The sequence below is a fragment of the Paramisgurnus dabryanus genome, chromosome 2 (assembly GCF_030506205.2).
Source record: "Paramisgurnus dabryanus chromosome 2, PD_genome_1.1, whole genome shotgun sequence".
Lineage (NCBI taxonomy): Eukaryota > Metazoa > Chordata > Actinopteri > Cypriniformes > Cobitidae > Paramisgurnus > Paramisgurnus dabryanus.
Window position 1 is genome coordinate 15,519,210 of NC_133338.1, and position 17,960 is coordinate 15,537,169.

Below are 17,960 nucleotides of genomic sequence, written 5' to 3' on the forward strand. Positions count from 1 at the left end.
GTACAAGTATCAGTGGTAGATAAAAGTAACAACATACAAGATATATATATATATATTTTTTTTGAAGAAGAAGAAACAAACATTTTGTATATAGTACAAGTATCAGTGGTAGACAAAAGTAACAACATACAAGATATTTTACAGAAAGGTACCTATTAAAACAGCTGCATAATTCTATAAACTGTTCCTTTGAGATTTTTACCACTTGGGTACTGTTTCCAAATATATTTTAATATTAATAAAATGTTTATTTATGCCTTGCATTACATCTGTTCCTGGAGGGCTGTCTCACGGTCGTGGCTAGAAGGGATACAGCTACGCCCAAACTCTCGTGAAATCTCGCCGGAGGAGCGCTGTTTTCATCCTAATCCTACCCTCAAACCTAACCCTAAACCTAACATGTCACGGGATTTAGACCGTAGTTGTATCCATATAGCTAAAATCGCAGTTTTTCATCCTAACCCTACCCCCAAACCCAACATTTGTCCGTAGCTGTATCGCCTCTAGCCAGAACTCTGAAAGAGGCGTCGCATCTGATCACACAGTCACAGTGCGCAGACGCGCCCCAGAGCTGCTGGGCGTTTTTGCAGCTGTCGGAGGGAAATCAGGGGACGGCGTTAAACAACAAAGTCCAGATGTTTGAAGTATCAAACTCAAAAGTTTCTGCATATTAATCTGATTGATCATACTAAAAATTGAGGAACAAGGACACAGGGAACGAGGTAGGTCTAAACGCATGTCTTTATTAAATTGTAGTGAGACTTTGGACTTTCCAAAACTTTTGCATCTTTAAGTCATGTTTAATTTCTGACATGTGTCATTTAAATATTATATTTCAAAATATGTGTTTGTCAATAAAAGCTTAGCAGCTTTTAGATATGAAAACTTAGATTTGAAAACTCTTAACGTTACTCAATTTCCTTGTTTAGCATATTCTGAAAAAAAAAAAAACTCAACAAAAAAGCCACTTAAACCTAAAACAAGTAGCCTTCATATTGTGAAAGTTTAAACGGAAGAATCTGCATGTTATACACTAGGTAAAAAAACAACATGTTTGATGGTTTGTATAACATGGTTTGATTGTGTTCGATGGTTGTAGTTTCTTGGTTGGAAATTGTTACTTGCGGTATAAACTTCGATCGTTCATAGTGCATATGTATGGCACCACTCTTTTACTAACATCGGAATTGTTTAAAGCAGCATTTATGCCGGATCTGGCTATTTAAAGCTTTTCAAATAACACACGTGTTCAGCTGTTGTGTTGTGGGTGAATGGCTGGTCCATAGGCAAAATACAGGAAGTGATGATAACATACATGAGCTGTTTCATCACATACCTCATAATTTCAATCCTCTGAACTACATGCATTAGGGCAGATGGTTAATACTTAACTCATAACATCCGCATTGCAAGATATTACAGATCACATAAATTTAAACTAATTTGACTAAAATCTACAATGATACTTTCTTACATGTTGATAAATTGATGAATGCTTATTGTTATGTCACAACAATGAAATTATGACAGATGATTTTTTTTTGTCATTACCAATAGCTGCAATTAAAGGTTTTGTTAAAAAGCACCAATGATCCAATTCACGATTTTACATTTCCTTTGGTGCGTTAGGACATGATGTTAACGATATGCAAAGGTACATATCCCAAGGTAACGGCTACTGAAAGTTATCATTTCCAACTTAAATCTCTTGGACTACAACAAACACATGGATTGTAATGAACATTTTACTTCCTGTTTACTACACGACGGCCATTACCATAATTCCGCCCACTTCTGACTCACAGCCTGTAAGTAGCCTATGTTTTCAGTTGTAAATTCTTTATTTATTCCATGATTCAATATCGAGTTTTGGGCAGTGCAGAGTAGCGCTTGTTGTTTGTCGTTTCCATGATCACAAATGCAGACATTGTTTTATGTTTAATTAATCCTTACCTTACCAATCTGTTACATTCTGCTCAAGCCACGCTGGTAAAGTTGATCAATCAGTTTAGTCATCTGCATTTTCTGGATTAGATTCGCCTCGTATTGATAAGGTAGTAATGACGATATCAACTCCTGTCAGTATTGCATTGGGAGCTACCATATTTTCCGGACTTTAAGTCGCACTTTTTTCATAGTTTGGCGGGTCCTGGAACTTATAGTCAGGTGCGACTTATATGTCAAAATTATTTCATATGAACCAAGAGAAACCATTACCGTCTACAGCCACAAGAGTCCGCTCTATGCTGCTCCTGTATTTATGTAATTCAATGGATTCAGTGATGCGAAATGACTTCGGGATTGTTTTGAAATTGATTTGCTTATTGCAGATTTCCGTGTGCAAAATAGGCAGGGCTAGCATGATTTTATAATCCCCACATTTTCGTAGCAAAAATCACATATCTTAGCAGAAAGTTAAAAACTGCATTTGCAGTTTTTGCAAGTTCCCGCAGTTTTTGCAAGTTCCCCAGGGCTCAAAATTAACTTTTTTATTTGGTAGCACTGGTGCTCCCAACTTTAAAGAGTTAGGAGCACCGGGAAAAATTTAGGAGCATCCATCCAAAAATTAAAAAGCACCACAACTACAATGTATATGTTAATAGATTTATTTTATTAAAAATAAAACACCACCACATATATATATATATATATATATTGGTATTGATAACTGCATTACCAGGATGCTATTACTACTAAATAAGCAATGTTTTAAAAAATACTATAAAAACATACCATCAACATTGTCGTATTCCACATCAACATGGACCACAAGGATGTTTGTCGGATGTCCATTCACCAGCGCATGCGCACATACACTATCAAACACTCTTTGACAGACAGGTCGGTGTCTCCATCAATAATGAACACATTTGTCATGACACTTGTGTTTTTGGCACTTTCGCCATGTTTAAGTAAGGTCTGGCGCTTAAAATGTTTTGATTCCGCCACCAACGCCGTTTCACAGGATTTATAGTAAACACAGTAACATCGAGCCATTTTCATAGCGGAGATACTCGAAATCTTTAAGCCACTCTCTCCGAAAGGTTTAACGTCAAGTCTTACTTTCCGGTGGTGGAGTCGCATTTTTATATAGAAAACGTGCCGCAAGATCAAGGATTTTTGCCTGCAACAATCACAAAAAACTCAGTTTTTTTGGAAAGACTGTATTATAAATGTGATAATCCCAGCTTTGATTGGTCAGCTAATCTCTGCGTTGTGACTGGTCTGAATCTGAATACCTCTGTCGTCAGCTGGAAATGTGACGCTGCTTACCATGTTTGAAAGATTCGGTCACAATGCAATGCAAACAGGAGTTAACTTACAGTCTTTGAGTCCAAGTGGGAGAAATTATGATAATGTCGGCCTTGGCTACATCACTAATCCCAGGAAGTAAACTGTTGCCTACAATCCATGTGTTTGTTGTAGTCAAAGAAAAGAGATTTAAGTTGGAGACGATAACTCGCATCATCATTAATTTTGGGGTATGTAGCTTTTACATATTGTTAACATGTACTAATACACATTTACACAAAGGAAATGTAAAATCGTGAATTAGATCATTGGTGCTCTTTAAAAATGTAGAATATTTTTATTTTCTTACATTCCAATTTCATATTAATATTTCATATATTCATCTGAATATTCTTAAAAATCTAAGTTGTGTTCTTGGAAAGAATGTCCTTGCATTATTATGCTTTTTTATTTTCTTATATGGGTGATTCTCACGAAACCATTGAAACACCACGGCACTAATGATTTTAGATATAAAATGTGTAATATAGGAATATTAAAAAGCCTCAGAATTAACACAATACTGTGTTCTACCTTGCACAATGTGTGATTTCAACATAAGGGGGCGGTTTCCCGGACAGGGATTAGACTAGTCCTAGACTTAAACACTTTTAAGAGCTCTCCAAACGAAAAACAACTTGCACTTACATATCTTAAAATACATCAGTGCCCTTTGTTTTACCTCAAAATGCACACAGGTAATGTTTATAGTAAGGCATGTTTGTTAAAATTAGTTATATTTCCTAATTCAACTAAGGCCTAGTCCTGGATTAAGCTAATCCTGGTCCGCGAAACCGCCCCATGAATTTATAATTTGTCAATTTTATCTCATTTTCTGCTGAAATTCTCATTACCGCAATGCGTCCGACTGTGTTTGAACATGCGTTATGCTGTAATTTAAACATATTAAAATAAAAATATTTAGAAAAAAAATAAATGGATGTTTTGCTAGACTACTTTAGATGACAGAAAAATAATTTACTGAATATTCATGTATAATAATAATGAAGAAAAATTTGGAAATTGATGTGTCCATGCCTGATGTTCTCATCCTCCGCAACACTTTTTGAGAACAGTTTAAGCACACATACAGAATTTTAATAAAGTTTGATTTTGAGTGACCAAGCACATGGACCAGTTACTTCAAGATGGCTACCAGGTAAGATCATCTCTTTATATCTTTCCAGTTAAATTTGAAATATTCTCTTGTCAGAATGCTTACACAACATTTTGATTATCATTGCCGAAACAGGTAGTTTTCTACATTTCGAAAATTGTTTGATTTACAATTTTTTATGAAAATGTTCTTTATTAAAGTCTAATTATATGCACTGAATAAAAAATGAGCAAAGCCTACGTGGCTTCTCTATTTTTAGCAAAACATACTGGGGTACCTCATCCTCCGCAACACCATTATCATATACCGCAACCATTTAATAGCAGTTGCGGTAAAGAGAACTTCTGTTTCGGAAATGAGAATTTAAGCATATTGTTTATTACATTTAAATATCTCTTATGAATTTAATATAAATTTAAAATGTAATAACTGTTGATAGTTTGCTTAATGATGCTTCATTGTAGACAGTCAGCAAGTGAGAAAAAAGCTTTAGCAAAGGCCATGTTGACAAAGTTCAGGGAGAAACTTAACAGCAACCCAGAATGGCTAGAGGAGTACAGAAGGAAGGAGAGAGAGAGGTTAGGTTTGGAGATGTTACTAGCAGGTGTAATTAGCAAAAAACACACTACAGTGTTAGGAAATGTACATGACAAACACACAACACAACGCAACAAGTCTATACTATATGATGATGTGTACATTAATTTTTTTCTCCCATGTTGTGAGACATGCTAATTTAATGTTATGCTTTCTTTCCACTTTCAGGTATCAAAAACAACCTAGCGATGGCACGCCACGCATCTAGGCGCTGCAACATCAGTTGGATAACAAGATCCATAAAGTTGGATCCCATGCGTGCCAGCATCTCAGCTACCTGCGACCGCACAACGCGCACTGTCTGCAGCGTCAGATTGCTGCCTGGGGGCAAGGGACAAAGGGAGACTACCTCCTTTCTGCGCAGTGCGTGAGTCACAGACACCAGAGAGGATGGCCAAAAAGCGCCCGGCGCTGTGACAGAAAGCGGGTTGCTGCGCAATTCATTAGGACTGTGCGTTAACCCTTTCCGCCTCTGCTGTCTTCGCAACATGTGGGTCGTGTTCGAGAGTGGGGGGGGGCATGTTGTAGACGCTTATGTGAGGACGGGCCCTGGGGCGAGCAACACAAAACCAACTGAGGAGAAAAATGCTCTGTTTTTGAGCGGCTTCTTTCCGGACGGCAGTCCCCCAGGACCCAGTTTCTTGCATCATATACTGGTGGATTTGTGCCAGGGACTCTTGTGATGCACCACCGGTTCTGGTCCATGAGACACAGGGTGGTGAGGTATGAAGTGCCTCATAGCCTTAGAGCTCTTCACCGCTTCCGAGAAATGCTCCGTGATTGTGCCCACCGTGTCACCAAACAGGCCGGATGGAGAAACAGGCGTGACTGTGCATGGCCACCATGAGTGGTCTTCGTGGCCCTTAGCGTGAAATCCGTAACCATTCTCAGATCCCTGAAGGTATTTCGATCCGTGCTGCCCTCATCCAGAGCCTTAAGCACCTGCGCCTAAAAGATCTGTAGGACCGCCATAGTGTGCAATGCAGACAGAGCCTCTCTCGGCGGGGGTATGCTTTTTCGGACAGGTGTGCTGTCATGAGGCTTCACTACCCTCAAAGCTGCGCCACACCATCCAAGGAAGTGGACAAGGGGCAGAGGTGAGCAGCCACAGCGTCCTTGATGGGGGGAATACACAGGTAGCCTAACTAAGAAAAAAAATGGGGGGAGGGGTAGCCCACACTTTGGTGACTTTCCTCCGAGCATCAGCGGGGCGGCCTGAGTGAAGAAAACAAAAGTCAAGCTTGCTTCTCTGGGGTTCTTGTGGGGTGCTCCACTCAATCTCCAAGTCCTGCACGGCTTTAAAGAGAATGTGCACCAGTTCCTTTTAGAAGGATGGCTGTGTGTCTGATGCACCATGTGGAGCCTGGTCCCAGTCTCCATCCAACGCTGTCAGAGACATCTCATCTTCCTCCGCCGGAAACCCAAAGGAAACAGACCTGGCGGCTCCCGGTTCAGGACACAGGCTCTTGGCAACAAACTGAACCGGTTGAGCGAGGGGAGGACGACCACCAGCGGCTCTTTGCCGGCAGTGGGACACTGCAGTAAGAAACCTCCAAGGGCGATGTTGAGCCGGGTCCTGAGCACCTTCATCGGGAGATCCTCACAATAAGGGACACCCTGAGCCAACAATTGCCGCCTTTGGGTGGAGCACACAGAGCTCGTGTGAATTGGGTGGGTCGATCAGACCTCCGCACCACAAGCAGATTTGCGACATCCCGGAACACAGAGAGGGCTGCTTACATTTCAACCTGAATTCAATTTTGCTGCCTATGAAGTCTGTCCTAAAGCATTTCTCGGATCTGCCATTATGCAGCCAAAGTCATTGTCTCATAAGGCAGCGAGGGAACAAGTCAGCTGTCTAAACTTTCGGATACAGCCTCTCTCTCTCTCTCTCTCTCTCTCTCTCTCTCTCTCTCTCATCGAAACAGATACAGAATGGTAAAAGGTCAGAAGACCAAATCATATCCAGCAAGGAAATATTTTTCATCTTATTTACACAAATGTTTTGTGATATCTAGCTGACATTAGCTGGCCATTTCTCAATCCAATGGCTGCAGCCTTCAGAGCTCGCATTTGTAGGCAGAATATGTCATCAAGACCATCTTATTTCAGTATGTTAAATGCATAAATGGGGACTTAAATATGACACAAAGGAATATTAATATAAGCCTTCCTGTTCTCATGTTTTTTCTTTAATATTTTTTTCAAAGACTACACAATAAAACAGTTTTGAACTTGAACACATGATGCTGTAAATATTATCAGACTTTCTACTTTAAAATTAGTTTTTAACACAATCTCAGGCTAGTATACGTATTCTCATTACCGAAATAATTAACCTCATTTCCGAAACCTATGTATCATTACCGCAACAGATGCTTATTAAATGTTAATTTAATTAATAGAAGCATAATACTTTGATTTTAAATGCATGTGCAGAATCTCCAAATTATGTTCTTTCAGGTTTGTCATGTCATTTTGAAAATGTGTCAGGTTTCTTCGAAATATATAAAAAAAATAGTTGTAAATTGTGGAAGGTGTTGCGGTATATGAGCTAAATAAAACAAAATAAAAAAACCGTTAAATTTAAAATAAATATTATTTCAGAATTTCAATTTACTGTGCATGACTATTAATAATCAATTTTTAAAAATGTGAAAATATATTAGCTTTTCTAACAGTGTTGATGTTTTCTGACTGTTGCGGTAATGAGATTTTTTAGGACTTATTTTTGAAATTATGTTACAAAAAGTGTTAAATGATAAGTAAAAGTTTTTAAATTAATGTTCCCATATACTTCAGACTTTGTTTCTAATGTCTGGTGGGAAAAAAAGTAAATTTAAGCAATTTTTACATTTTCATGCTTGACATTTTTACAACCAAGTTTTCGTGAGAATCACCCATATAATCAGTGACATAAAATGGTCTTAAAAAGACAATACAATTGACTATCGCCATCACTTCTGGGGCAATTAACTGTCTCATGAAAAGTAGCTATCGTGATATACCTAACCGTACCCTGATTCGCAACGGCAATCTTATAATTTATAAATTGATTGATGGGGAACTGCCCACATATGGGAATTCGTCTGTTGTTTAAACAGTGAAAGCTCGAACTTTGGAGAGCCTCAAGTTAATAAGGGAACTTTACAGAGCTCATGCTAAAACAAGAGTTATTATAAGACAAAAAAAAACAGAATTTTATGTTTCTAACAGAGGTGACAATAGAGATTCAAAAGTTTTGATTGCAGTGTAACACGAGTGCTGTGGTGTTACAGAGTTGATTTTAAGCATTATTATCAGTATTCTGGAGTACTACCACTATTGACATGTTAGGAACAAACAGAAGATTACAAGTAGTATCTGTATGGGCATCAACACCCTTATTTACATCAGGAACTGTTAACAGGGCTTGTGGTATTGTAACGACAAAAAAAATGCTGTCATCCATAAGTGTGAGAATAGAAATAGTGGCACTGGATAATGCCTGACTGCATTTTTTTGAGACAATGCAGCCACACCCCAGTATACTGCAGTATTCTACTAGGTTACATTTGACCTCAGGAAAGTGCCAGAAGTGTTCCCTTGGTTGTCAATTATCCAGAGAATTAGTATGGGAATTTTATGACCTCAAATTTAGCAGATTTATTGACTGATCTTTTAAGACAACTGACTCATCTTAAACACACACAGATATTTATGTCCAGTGAAATGTTCGTCAGAATAAGAAATTCCCCCAATATGAAATTCACAAAAAATTATCCAGCATTAACACATATCTTGTTTTGAAAAAAGTTAAATGATTCCAACGTTTATACATATGTCAACTAAAGATTCCTATGTAAGATTACAGCAAATGGTTCTTGGGAAGAATGTGAGGCTTCAATGAAGCAGTATTTTAAAGAGTGTAGGTGTTTGCATCTCAAAAACATTTAGCAGATATGCACAATGTATAAGTAGCTTACAATCATGATAGTAAGACATTGTGCAAATATAACTGGAGGCAAAAATGTAATGTCTTGCCCAACTTGTACATGTAAAGATGACTGGCGCAACATTTTAGTATTTGAGCAAGGCATCATTTACCCACTTGCTTCCCGAGCACTGCAGTGAGACATGCCCACTGTTCTGGATTCCTACTCACTGGGATGGGTTAACCCTTTAGAACCTAAAGCAAAATGAGGTTGTTTGCACACATTATTTTTTTTTTTGACTGTCAGCTTCTTACACAATGTGCTATCATGGTATCTTTTTTTTCAGAAAACAACTGGCTTTTAATAAATTACAATCATTAATCATTACTGTATTGATTTTATTTTTCTTAATGAAAAACACAACAACAAAACGATCTCGCTTATATTAAACATCATATATGTATATTATAACAAAAAAACGATTAAGCACGCGGCTTTTGCCATCGTCAGCTCGTCTCACACACTCTGATAAGAATAAATGAAATCTGACACCTGCTCTTTGATGTGATGCACGTTCAGCTCCGCTGAATTCAGGCAGCAGACACATTTAGTTGTTAGTGTGTTTGCGCTCTCTAACGAAACTTAATGATTTAATTACACGAAAATATCAAAACGACAATGAAAGACGGTGTCGCGGTGGGCAAGTGATCTAACCGGTGAGGGGCTGAAGCACCGGTAATCACCGTTTCACCGACTATCGCGGCAAGCCTACTTCTGAACCTTCAAAGCTCAAAAATTTGTTTTCAGACCAGTCCTACTTTTATTACCCCAGTGCTCCATACGTTTTTATTTCCTTTAACCTGCTGTACTCTAACCAGATCCATCCCTTTAGCTATTCAGAAAACAGCAAGGATTGCCGGAGGAAAATTAAGAAATTACCATAAACCATATATTGCCAAAAAGCATAAGTCTCAGTCTATTTTCAGGTTCAATTAGTTTATTTATTTATTTTTGATAGCGGAAATGGTTGAAAAATTACATTCAAATGAGTACAGCTTGGTAGAATGTGTCGGCGACAACACTTCCGGTCTAATAGGGTTAAATGCAGAGGTCACGTTTTGTAGTATGGGCTATCATAATTGACAATTAAGTCACTTCACTCTTGACTACTACTGGTTTTAACTTAAATGATTTATAAAGTACTTTTTATTCTAATTAAAACTGATAGACATTATTTGTAAGAGTTTCTCCTAAATCTGCAAGTTAGGAGTTATTTTTCGTTTTAAAGGAGTCATATGACCCGATGTCATGTTTATTTTTTTTTAGAGTGTTAAAATATGTCTGTGCGCATGAAAGATCTGTAAAGTTTCAAATCCAAAGAGATTTTATTTTTTAAAAGTGAAGTCTCATCCACGCCTACCTAAAACGGCTCGTTTAAACACGCCCATGCAGTTAGATATCATTCTGGTTTGAACATTTGAATAACACCGCCCTAATGTATATGCAAAGATAGAGGGTGTAACTTTCAATCATGCTGTAGAAATTTTTTTTCCACCATGTCGAGTAGACGCTGTGTGTTTTGTTGCGAAAGGCAAACAACTTTGTTTGGCCTTCCAATAGAGTAAACATTAAAGGTGACATAAAATGATTGAACGGGTTATTTACCATTGTTCTGTGATGTGACATGTAGACAAAAAAATGTTTTGTTTAGGTCTGTAATGCCTTAGGGGCTGTGCACACGGAGACACGTATCACTGTATACGTATACATTTTTTATCGTATTGGCGCTTCGTCCACACGGATCCGGCGTTTTGGGAGACTGAAACCGCTATTTTTTGAAACCGGGTCCTAAAGTGAATAAATCTGAAATCGACACCCTTGCGGTTTCGTGTGTACAGCCAATCCGTATATTTTGTGAAGCGAAAACGTCATCACATCACGTGTCGGCAGCGTCACACGTAACAGCAACAACAACAACAATAATGGCGGACTACATGATTGTGTTCGTGCCACAGAAGCTACTAAGCCTACTAGCTAAATTACAGTAAAATCTATTGCTTCTATGCAATTGTGGTGAGCAACAAGCGATAATGGACAATACCATAAGCCACATGCTCTTAGATCCACCGCGGAAGACAACCAGGAGAAAGACTCCGCTCTTGCTCTTGAAGTTGTTGCGTTCGCCATCACTTCTTCTTGGTTCCTATACAAAAAAATTATCGGATAGGGAATGCACCGGCTTCATGTGGACAAAGCCTTAGAAGCTTCCTAAAAACCTCTCTCTGATAGCTCTATTAGGGTGGGAGATTTTAAACAAGTGGTTTTGCACCTATTTGGCTCCCCCTACTGACTTAACTTGCAATCTCATTACTGGTTGGCTGACTTTGCTGCCACTCAAAAAATGTAGCCAATTATTTTAAAGTGGAGGGGCAGTGAGATGCCTCTGATGTCATAAGCATCAGTTTTTCAGATTGGGCCGTTTTTTGGCTAACATTTCTAAAAGAGAAATTTCTACGAGACTGAGACGTTTAGCATGTCTAGCACTTTTTGTATGTTCGTGAATGCGGGTAGACTACAATTATTCAACAAAGACAAGGTAAAAATGGTTTTTCATTCTCTGTCCCCTTTAAGAAACCAGGGGTTAGGTTTTATTTACAACACCGTTTCAGAACAGTGCAGCCCAAGTGTTCAATTGTGTGCGTCACATTTTACGGAGGACTAGTACTTTCTGAACAGGGGGAGTTACAAGGCTTTGTCTAAAAAGTGGAGCAATTCCGACTTTGCAACTACACCTTGGTTCTTCTGATTGACGTCCTGTAAGTAGCCAATGTTTTCATATTTAAACCTACTGACGATTCAAACGTGAGCTTTTTGCAGTGCAGAATAGCACTTGTTTGTCGTTTCTACGATAAAAAATGCAGACATAGTTTTATGTTATAATATCCTTCCTTACCTTACCAATCTGTTACGTTTAGTTTGCATTGCGCTGGTAAAGTTGATCGATCAGCTAAGCCATCTGTATTTTCTAGGGCAGATTCAGACTCTTATTGATAATTGTATCTCCTGGTTTCACTATTGCTTTGGGAACTCATCTTTCAAACATGCTAAGGAGCGTCACAATTCCGTTTATGTAATTGAGGTATTCAGCCAATCACAACGCACTGGATAGCTGGCCAATCGATTCACACTGCGCTTTCTCAGAATGATGAGCTCTGTACAAAAGGAAGGGCGGGACTTAGATGTGCTACAAAAATGTATGGTATATGGAAATGAATACGTTTTTTTGAACCATAAACCACGCTAACACATTTCATTACACCAAATACAAAAAGTAGGGTGCTTTTAAAGGGACAACAAGTAGGATTTACCCCCATCTAGTAATGATATTGTATTTTGTATTCATTGGCAGAGGTCATTTGACACCAACGAGGACATATTTATGAATAAAGACATTGATTTTAGATTAAAACACTTAAAACTCTACTTACTGTGCCTTTAAGCCACGAAAAATGAGATCTTTAATATACGGCCCCTGTCTTTTTAACACCTATATTATTTTAGTTTATTATTGTTTAGCTAGTGGTTTTGTTTATTCTGTATGTCAGAAGCGTTTGTTTGGCACACGTTTTTTCTAAGAATACATTATCCGGTTTTAAGTCTCCTTGTCTGTGCCTGTTCTCAGCTTTTCTCTGGTTGACTGAACCTGTTCAGTAACTGAAGTTTCATGATATTTTTGTTCCTGCTACTGTCATCTCTCATCCGCCAGGGTTTCTCTAGAGAGTTTCAAAATGGAGTTTTCCATTTCAAGAGACAAATTCAATGTTTATTTCATGTGCACAGAATATTCTAAGTGACTCTGAGTGCCCCAAAACCATAAATAGATAACATCAATATTTTTACATGTGTATTTGTGAGGATACTGCTTTAAGGAACAAGCAGAGAGAGTGTTAAAAAAAGTTGAAAGCTCAATGTTATGAAAATGAGAGGCAACAAATTGCAGCAGGGTGCGAGAGCTTTGCAACGGTCGTTTCTGATCGGTTCAGTTTTATAGTAAGTTCAGCACTTAATCAAACAATATTTAAATTATTTCATTTTGCATTCATCTTATATTTAAATATCATTTTCCTATTTTTTTCTGCTGCTAGACTGCTGTTAGACTAACTAAATTTATTAATTTCACACTATTTTTTAAATGTATTACAAAATTACTTGAATGTGCAAAGTTTTTTCTCTACTATGATTATTGATATATGTTGAATATATTAATTCAATTTACTGATTTTGCATCACGTGTCAGACATAGTGAGCGAGTTGGAGTGTCAAATGGTTATAGTTAGAATTTATGTAAAATGTTCATATTTAACACGTTTTTAGGACGAATTAGATTTCTTGCATTTTCTTAGCTACCCCCTCCGAAAACCCTAAATTCGTAAACATTCAAAAACATTCATACATTTATTCCTGGGAGAGCAGCCCATACTACCCCAGCAACATCATTTTGCTCCTGTTGGCATTCCACGGTAAAATGTGAATGACAAAAATGATTTGCAATCCAAAGAATTTGATTCTCATTACTGTTATATTCTCATAAATTAAGATTGAATACTTACTTTGTAATGTGCATTTATTTAATATATATAATCTTATAATAGGTGCATTTATTGTAATGTTCCTGCTAGGGATGCTTAACGATTAATCGCGATTAATCGTTAGCAGAATAAAAGTTTTTGTTTACATCATATATGTGTGTGAACTGTGTATAATGACTTTGTATAAATAAATGTACACACATGCATGTATATGTTTTAGAAATGTTTACATGTGTATATACATTTGTATAGTTATGTATAATTTATATTATATATAAATATAAATACTTAATATATATAAAAAAATTCTTAAAATTATACATGAATTTGTTCATATTTATATATATACATATTTATTATACACAGTTTACACACATATGTGATGTAAACAAAAACTTTTATTCTGCTAACGATTAATCGCGATTAATTGTTTAGCATCCCTAGTTCCTGCTCATTTTAATAAAAAATCACTGTATAGAGCAGTAATTCTCAAAGTGTGGTCCGCGGACCACTAGTGGTCCGCCAAACCCCCCTAGTGGTCCGCCAAAAGATGACCTAAATTAGGCAAGTGTTTATACCAGGGCTATTCAATTGGCGGCCCGCGGGTCAGACCCGGCCCCCAAGGTAATTTTGATCCGTCCCTTTATGTAGTCTGTAAAAAAAGACATCTCTAGAATAAATTTAGAAAGTTAGACAACGGGCCCTACAGTTACGAGTTGATGCGCGTGCGTCTGTTTCATACAGCATGAGCTGCAGAGCGCGAGTCACGTGACTGGTGCGAGCAGCTGTGTCACGTGTTTATATGCGCGCTTTGGTCCACAAGTTCAACGCGATCGCCTCCCCCGCTCGCGCCCGCGTCTCAAGACGCGATAGCCGACTGTGGTGAGTTAAGAGACCGGACTCTATGGCTGTTTTAACTTTATTTGTTGTATTTCCAGCTTTAAAACACTGCCTTTTCCGACAATTGTTGTCTGATAAGTCTGCTCAATTATGACTTGCTTATCAACAATGACATTTACGTTACATGTCTTAATAAATGAAACTGCCGTTTTTCCAAAATTCAAAGCATCGTTCTCACACAATAATGCAATTTAAACGAGTAACAGTTCATTTGCACCACTGTATGCGTATCGTGCTGACAAACATACACCTGATTTCACTGCTCTTGCGAAATCTAAAAACATATTCTGTCTTATTAGAAGCTAGCCTAATGTTTGCCAATTATTAAGATGGCTGTTGTTGTTGAAATAGGGCTACTGTAATAATTAGCTTTGACAAAAAACTGCATAAAACAATGTTATGTTCCATGTTATAAACTTTTTTGATATGTGCACTGAAGTGCTCTTTGGAATGACATTAAGTGGGACCTAGGCTGTTATAGTATGTTTAATTGCAGTTTGTTTTCACATGTGCAGTTTGTTGTTCATATTAAGCTGCAACTCATTTTACATTTACTTTTTCAAATGAAATAAAATTCATATAATAATTTCTGAACATAGCATTGCATTTGTGTTTAAAAAATTTGTTTTTGACTTAAAACAGTTGCATATTAAACTTAAATTTAGCTTATCCTTCCTATTTTGTGTTTTTTTGGGGGCGTGTTAGAGTCAGATTCTGTTAGGTGGTCCTCAGAAAAATATTGGAAGATGAAGTGGTCCTTGGGCTGAAAAAGTTTGAGAAACACTGGTATAGAGGGATAGATATGATAAACTGTTCTACAATAATGAGAATTATACTTTTGCATATCTAGAATCTATAGCGCTGAGAACTGTGGTTGAGAGAGGCGGTGGCGTGCTTAATTTTTAGGAAAATAATGTCAAAATTCAAATCCATCTTATGAATTTGCTTTATGGCAAATGGGAGGAGATTTGCTTTGAGCATAGAGGCTTGGCATTCATGGTAAAATGATAAACAGAAAGGAACATTTATTGTTCAGAAAACAAAGCCTGTTGTGTATATAAGAAAAATGAAAAAGAAATGAAAATTTGGTGACAAAAGCAAAATAGCCCAATTTTTCATCTCAAGTGCCTTAACCTACTCCTCCTGCCTAACCTAGTCACTCCTCAAACACATCTTTACACTTGGCAATTCTTCACATTTACTTACAATGAGAGTTAATACGCTCTTGTCAGACTTTTCATGGGTCTCACGCACCACACCCATCCCGTGCTCTACTTTTTAGTATTAGTTTAAGTGACGCTTTTGTCAGGGTGTATACACTATAGAGCTGCAGTCCATGTTTAACTACTAAATAAACTAAGAACATGAGTAAGATGCTCAACACAACGTAAAATAAACAGTTGGCTTGTTAAGTTTCTTAAAGTCATACGGCAAATAGGGAAATTTAGACAAGGAAGGAATGTTAAGAGCGTGGAAATTTTAGATCTAGGTCTAGCTTGTCCTTAACCTGTTTGCAAGACAAAGGTGGAAAAAAATGAGTGAATTGGAACATAACCTGTACATTTCCTTGAATTAATAAGTCAGAAAAAGCAAGATAAGTGGGAGGAAAAACTGATTTTACTTAACCACAAAGATTCATACTCTAAGTATGCAGTATACAATGGTGCACTGTGAAATCCAAGCAGTATTTTGCTGTATTATTATCACACAGTGTTATACTGTAAACTGCAATGCAATATGCAAAGATAAAAACTGTTACATGGCACTTTAAAAGGAATGCCTTTATTTACATGAATTATAGTAAACTTCACTTACACTGTGTAACACCCATCTGGGTCCCATTTTCACGCTCTATATGGGTGCTATGGGACTACATTGGCTGGGTTGCAAATGGAATTGCCCATGTTTCCGTAAAAGGCCCCAATGTCATTTGCCTACATGATTGTCAAGCAGGATTAGTCTGGATGTTAGAGCGGCCCAAACTGGACACTATAAGACCAATCTTCACAGGAAACACTGCTCAGAGTCCGATACAGAGGCCCTGTTCATACTGCAGCTAAATTCAGTTGTTACTTTACCTTTTAGTGCCTAACTCTGCTCATTTTAGTGTACAAAACTGGAATTGGTTCGGTTATAGAAAAGTGAGACAAATGCAATGTGATTTGCATGGTATGCAAGACTACCCAATCTCTTAATTTAAAAAGGACCTACTTCATTGCTAAACATTTTTTTGTGTATTTGGTATAAAACCATTATTTTCCACATACCGTACATTTTTGTAGCTCCATATTTCACCCTCTTCCTGAAATGCACAGATTTGTTTCCCTGATTGGCCAGCTAATCTGTACGTTGTGATTGGCCTGAATACCTCTGACGTCAGTCGGAAATGTGACGCTCCTTACCATGTTTGAAAGATTCGATCACAATGCAATGTTAACAGAAGTTAACTTACAGGCTATGTCTGTTCCAAAGCGGGAGGAATTATGCCCTGCGTTTCAGTTTGTTTTTTATGACCTTCCCTCGCTAACTTCCCTCGGTCTCGTTCACTTGGGTGTACGTCTTTGCTTATGTTGTATGAGTGCCCACTACTGCTGGAACACTTGAAGTGGGTTCAAATGGATCGCCCTAAGCCCTTGATCACATGGAAAGTGGAGACCACCCCCTCCATCATTTGAACTGAAGCGCGAGCTGCTGAAGTGACGTCACAATCGTGTTGCATTGTGGTATATGGAGCTGCCTGAAGTGTACATACGAAGTTGACGGTCAAAATCGAGGGAGCGAGGGTCTGTCCATACAAACTTCGTCCACTTGACGAAGTGGAACGCACTTCAAAATGGCGACAGGGATTCCCCTGAGGGGAAGTGTTTAGGGAAGTTTGGTTACTTTGGGGTTTGTACCTTTTGCATATCGTTAACATACTAATACACACCAAAGAAAATGTAAAAACGTGAATCGGAAAATAGGTGCTCTTTAAAATCAAAGCATCCAAATGAATATACCCAAAGTAAAAAATTGCAACAAACCACCACTTACTCATCTTTAACTGACTGACGCGTACAGTGCCGTATGTGGAATTCAAAGAAACGTGCCCACACTGTAAACCCGGATAAGTTCTACTAACTCAAAAATTTTGAGGCAACTGATTGCCTCTATTTTTGTAAGTTTGCTTACTTAAATATTATGAGTTAGCTTATAGCTAGTTATTTTGAGTAACTGTAAATTATAAATAAATATCCTTTAACTCAAAATACATATGTAGTGTTTTGTTCATCTTTGCTTTACTTCAAGTCAAAAGTTTTGAGTACCGATAACTTCAATTATTCATATATAAAAATTAAAAATTTTAATTTATCTAAACTTAGTTTAAGTGTTATATAAATTAAATTATATAATTTATGTAACTTAACTCTAGTAGTAATGCTACTTAAATATTTTGTGGCAACTGATTGCTTTGTTTTTTTGTAGTTTCCTTTACTCAAATATCTACATTTTATAACTTAACAGAACACTGTAAAACCTGACAACCTGACAAGTTCAGAGTACTCAGAATAT

At 37.5% G+C, this 17,960-nt stretch overlaps 1 protein-coding gene across 2 annotated transcripts in view; it reads left to right on the top strand.

Moving 5' to 3' along the window:
• Positions 1 to 546: 546 nt before the first annotated feature.
• Positions 547 to 17,960, top strand: part of capn1 (calpain 1) — a 66,010-nt gene continuing 48,596 nt past the window's right edge. For both annotated transcript variants that reach the window (XM_065294383.2, XM_073811939.1), the window contains exon 1: positions 547 to 722. The gene's annotated coding sequence lies outside the window, so the exon portion shown is untranslated. The remainder of the gene's footprint in view (positions 723 to 17,960) is intronic.